This window comes from Schistocerca cancellata, chromosome 5 (assembly GCF_023864275.1).
Source record: "Schistocerca cancellata isolate TAMUIC-IGC-003103 chromosome 5, iqSchCanc2.1, whole genome shotgun sequence".
Lineage (NCBI taxonomy): Eukaryota > Metazoa > Arthropoda > Insecta > Orthoptera > Acrididae > Schistocerca > Schistocerca cancellata.
Window position 1 is genome coordinate 468,990,433 of NC_064630.1, and position 6,072 is coordinate 468,996,504.

The 6,072-nt window shown below is 41.3% G+C and overlaps 1 non-coding gene across 1 annotated transcript; it reads right to left on the reverse strand.

The window, feature by feature from the left end:
• Window positions 1–317: 317 nt before the first annotated feature.
• Window positions 318–425, reverse strand: LOC126189830 (U6 spliceosomal RNA). The gene has a single exon (XR_007538239.1). It is a non-coding gene; the product is annotated as a U6 spliceosomal RNA (small nuclear RNA).
• Window positions 426–6,072: the final 5,647 nt, after the last annotated feature.

Consider the following 6,072-nt stretch of genomic DNA (forward strand, 5'->3'; position numbering starts at 1 on the left):
GAAACGTTGGGAATCGACATAGAATTCATCAACCGACCACGGCATAACAGCCCGGATAATTATAATGGACATGAAAAATCAAAATGACATGTCCACCTTACAACATCACGCAAAGAAGTTCTGTTTCAAAAGTTTTGGGTCTGATGTACTGCACGTTGAACGTAAGGTTGATCGCCGCCTTTCGGTACGAAAGAGCCATCGTGTTTCGAATCAATCTAAATAGCACTAATATACAACGATGCGAGCAGATAAATAAATGCGCGGCTCGGAGCGCTCAGCACGTCCGCGCCAGTACACAGCCTAAGAACGACGTTTGAAAAAATGTGGAATGCTGCACGATTTTTCGTGTCATCCTTGCACAGGTGACATCTTAATCTCCTCTGTATGTTCCAATTTCTGTGAAGACTGTAGGTCCACTCGACCGCCCACCTCGCTCTGCTACATGCGTAGAGTGACAGGTACTCACAGTACAGCACGAAGACACAAATACTTTGTAAGATGGCAAGAACTATGCACTATACATGAAGTCATTAAAGATCACCTAACTCACGTTGAGCGAACAGTAGGGCTGAACAAAAATGCGTCTTGTAGTGGGTATAGTATGGACGTATTGGAATAATTAATGTTGGGTGACGGTTTTAAAGTAATTCACGTGACATGAAAACTTTGTGGAAACGCGTCGATTTACTAGAGGCTAGTTTATCCCAAGAAAGTATTCAGAGTTGACCATGGCTGGGCTGGGGAGCGGCGAAAGGAAGTGACAATAGGGAGCTTAGGACGTTTCAAACTCTGAGAAAGCGGTAATGGGGCGCGGCCTCCAGCTGCCTTAAGATGAGTGACAGTGAGTGGGTGGTTGGCCCCAACTCCATGCTGGTGTGGAAGCAGACGTAGAACTTGTATGCCTGTTGATAAATGTCTGTCGTCCCGTTTTCAGTGAAACATGCGAGAAGCTGCGCAAAGCTATGGTGGAGCCGTCAACAGAGGCCAAAATATGCGTGTTCATAACTATAGCATCTTCACACTGAATTTGCAGTCCACAGAGTCTGAAGTAAATCAGGTGAAGAGTGACAGAATGAAATACGCCGGCCTCCGATGGGAATGTAGGACCAAGGAATTTGAAGTACTCTCCTGGGAGTCAGAATTCCGGAAAAATAGGTGTTTTGTGCAGACGCCAACCTTGATGGGTGGCCTGGGAGGAGATAAATAGCAGAAGTTGAGAGGAAGGGAAATTTTGTGGGAATTTGTTCACTTCCCAGAGCAGGCATTGGTCGGCGCTGGGAAGTGACGCATAAATAATGCGACTTGCGCTACAATTGGCGTAAGTGATTTTGCTGGAGGGGAAACCGAGGCGAAGAGCGGACTGTCAGAAGTCTCCATAGTGGTCTTCTGTTCCCAGCTTGCCTAGAGTGCGGATGTGGCGTTCTTTACTCAGCTTGCCTGAGAAAGAGTGAACATCTCTGCGGTTTAGGACTTAGCAAATGGAGCGATTGTGCTTGGAGATAGAAAGTTTTGGTTCAGCTATGTACTGAGCAAGATAGCTAGGAGTGAATAGATGAACGCAGCCTTGCAGCACAACGACGCCGCCCCGCCACGCTGAATTCGGTGATATTGCACCCGCTCTGGCTTGAATTAGGCCACTGATTAATTTGTTGGATCACGTCGGCAAAGTTTCCATGAGGGTCTCATGGGCCATGTATTGGGGAATTCTTCTCGCACTTCGAATTACGCCTGGGTCAGTCAATAGGAATTAATTTTGATTTATCGCGCTTTACTCTGCGTAAACGCAATTTATTACCACTGCCTGATAGGAGAGTCATGTAATGTGATGATTGAAGGTCGGGAGTTAAAATAAATTTGTGCTAATCGACTGCATCTGTTTTCAGTCAAGTAGTTAAAATCCCAAGTCACTTTCTTAATTAATTTTATGTTCAACATTTGCATCTGGTGTTCAGTAGCTTTTAATTTTATGTTCAACATTTGCATCTGGTGTTCAATAGCTGAATATAACATCAATGTGCACCCATTTTAATTAAAAGTGATCAATTCTGAATCAATTAATGTCAACACTGCCACCGCAGTTCAATCATGAGTCACAGGGCCTTATTACTTTCTTTGCGTTATCCGATATTGCGGCAGTTTTGCGCTCCCTGTTGATCTGTTAGTCAATTAGCTGGGGTGAACACACGCCAAAACCAGATAAGTGATGGGTGGGGTGTTACAACTTTAATTCTAACATTATTAATTTTGTACCTCATATTATATTAATAAAAGATTTTTGCCTTTAAACGATCTTTCGATGTACAGCATTGAAAATACGATTTTCCGTCATCAACTTAGACCTCGATTTTTTGGAAAAGTGGGTAGTGTCTTGCATAAAGCGGAACACGCATCTCTTTATTTTCGATATAGAACGTCCTTGCAAAACTTGATCAAAATCGTTGACCCAAATGCCAGACCTTCCCCTTGTCAGTTCAGTATAAGTCCGCTTAAAACTGTAGGTCTCCCTATAACTGACAGGGTAAAGCAGTTCACTGGTTGGCTGAAGGGGTGGGCATACAACCATTAACAGGTCCTTGCCCACGAAAGCGCTGTGGTGTTGGAACGAATCTTTGGGTGGAGGACAGTTTTACCTTTTTTTATTCTGCAATGTTTAGGTTGTCACCAGAGAGCAATGCATCAAGTTACATATTTTCCCGTAAAAATCCTTGGGTGAACATTTGATATATACTGGATAAGTAACAAACAAAAAGACTGCACCTTTTTATAACTCCTATTTTTGTTCCACACTTTTCTACTAATTCTCCGTTTATGTCTGTACAAAGTATTTCGTCATAGATTTAAGACATTGCTTCTTCGCACCGCAACGTCTTTTTCTTTGATTCTTTCTTATATTTACCCTGTTCTTGTCGTCTAATATTTCTTTGTAAATGTAAGGCCTTGCTATAAGATATACACAGCGTGGGGCAAATAAAAATGTACCGCATGTCTGTAGCATTAAATCCAAGAACACGGTCTACTTTAAATTGCGCAAACGAAAGTACTACAGTATTTTCAATCTCGTACAGGTACAGTTATGTAGTGACAAATGATGAGTTATTACACGTAACTGGTGGGACCAAAGAAGGAAACATGTCATAACTTAGATGCCAGCCGACTTTTGTGTAGCTTATTTGGCTGTGCACTATATATTACGAAGTAACAATTGAAGTGAAAAGAAAAGGTCAGAATATTAATTATAAAATATTGAGAACAATGTGTGCAACTGCACAGGATAAGAAAAACAAGATGTGCAGCACTGTATGATAACTTTGTGCGCAAAAGAGCCAACACCTCGTCGCTGGGTTAAGTAACACGTCTCTGGAAAGGTAGAGTGAGCGGTGAAAGACGACGAAGTCTTAATTAGAGACACGCGTCTGGCAGTCGTAACACATGACGAGCATCACCGTTAAATAATGAAGATCATCTACACTTTTAACTGACTTTAAACTGCTGTTCGAGAGAATGGCGCTTGAAATTCCTGTCAGCCATCATGATTTAAGTGTCCCGTTATTTTCCTACATCGCTTAAGATGAATGCCAGGATCGACTGAAAGACCTCGTACTCCATCTCTTATAAAAACCTTGTCGTCTATGGGATCCGAGACCCGATATTGGTTAGGCAAATCGTTAAACAGATACAGTTACGACAATATCTTTTTAAACGTTGTTAATGTATACTTTAGTCTTTCATGGCCATTGCAATACTGGTAGTACACCGCCCTCGAACATCAGCTATCCGAGGTTGAATACCGGTCGGGCCCACAGTTTATACTTAATACTTTCCATTAAAATGCGTCCTGAATATCAAGCGGTAAGGATGAGAACGACACCCTGCGAGCTGTGTGGGAGAAGGAATCTCATAATTGCCAGACACAGTTATCATTGTAATGAAGTTTCCTTTCTAGCAAGAGGGCCCCTGGTAATATCATAGCGTTTTGAAATAACGCTGCCACTTAATACAACGCTATTAGTAGATAGTATTTCCTTTTTTAGTGTTTCAATTACCTCGTATCTGAAAGGGAGGAAAAAGAGTAGTAGTACTGAACACAGCTCATATGAAAGAGATAGGAGATCCATTATTAGAGTCAGAATTTAAAAGAGCTACGGAAGAAGGTGGATAGATATATTCCATCAGAATTTCTTAAATCACTGGGGAAAGTGGCAACCAAACGACTATTCAAGTTCGTCAGTAATTAAGTGCGAGATATATCATACAATAAGCTTACCGGCTCATGCCTCTAAGTTGCTGATAAAAATGATGCACACAAGAATGGAAAAGAGAATTGTAAATCTATTAGATGACGATCAGGTTGGCTTTAGGAAGGGTAAAGGCACCAGAGAGGCAGTCCTGACTTTGCACTGAAGAAAAATCAAGACACTTTCATTAGATATCGACTTGGAAAAAGCGTTCGACGATGGAAAATGGTACAAGATGTTAGAAATCCTGAGACTAATTGGAGTAAGCTATAAAAGGCGTATGCGATATATAGGAGAACCAAGAGGGGACAATAAGCCTGAACGACTAATAACAAAGTGCTCGAATCAGAAATGGTATAAGACAGGGATGCATTCTTCCCCCCCCCCCCCCCCCCCCACCTCCTACTGTTCAGTCTATACGTAGAAGAAGGTATGACAGAAATAAAAGAAAGATTCAAGAGTGGGAATAAAATTTGGGGTGAACGGATATCAGTGATAAGATTCGCTAACGACGTTGCTTCCTCGGTGCAGGTGAAGAGGAATTACTATAATTGCTGAATGGAATGAGTACAGAATATGGACTGAGAATAAACCGAAGAAAGACGAAAGAAATGAGAAGTAGCAGAAATGAAAATAGTGAGAAATTTAACATCAAAGTTGGTGATCACTAAGTACAGAAGTTAAGGAATTCTGCTTTCTTGGAACCAAAATAATCCATGACGGACGAAGCAAGGAGGACACAAGAGGCAGACTAGCACATCAATAGGGTGCCTTAATGGCCAAGAGAAGTCTACTCCTATCAAATATAGACCTTAGTTTCTTAATCTGAGGATGAAATTTATCGGAATATACGTTTGGAGCACAGCACTATATGGTAGTGAAACATGGACTTTGGGAAAACCAGGATGGAAGAGAATCGAAATACTTGAGAAGTGATACTACAGAAGAATGTTGAAAATTAGGCGGACTTATAAAGTAAGGAATGATAAGGTAAGAAATGTCGAAAATTAGGTGGAATGATCAGGTAAGGAATCGGGGAAGACAGGGACATATGGAAAGCACTGACAAGAATAATGGATGGCATGTGTTACGATATCACGGAATAACTTCCATGGAACTAGAGTAGGGTGAAAAGTGTAGACGAAAACAGAGACTGGAATGCATCATCCAACAAATAACTGATGACGTACGGTCCAAATGCTGCTCTCAGATGTAGAAGTTAGCGCAGGAGAGGAATTGGTGGCGGGCCTCATCAGACCACTCAGAAGACTGACAATTCAAAAAACAAAATAAAAATTAAAAGACCACGAGGTCATTACAAACGGACTACAAGGTCAAACTGGGGTAAGATATCAGCTGTGACCTTCTCGATTTTGAAGCGCTGTCCTCCTGAATGATTGCCCAGTGTATTAGCTACTGCGCCACTCAGTTAAGACCTCGCATTGTCTCGGACTGACGAAGCACTACACCCAGATTTCAAAAAATGAAAGCATACTGAAAAAAATGGCTGAAAAGGTGAATCTGCTTCGTGAGTATGATATCAACCCATTTTTAAGATTTTTGGACTAATCTATTCCGGCAGTTTGTAACATATAAAAATCTAAAAAGTTTATTACGCAAATTCTCATGTAAGTCTCATATCTGCTCACCATACATACATAAGCACAACATATGCCTGAAAACCTTAAATCTAGGGTAGACAAATTGTTATTTGCGCAGTTGCAAAAAGTTGTGTGCGTGTATTATCCTTGTGGTTAACTTTGTTCACACTTTACTACACGCTATAGTAAACAAGTCGTTCGTAACCGAGGACGGTACTGTCTAAGCTATCCTTCGT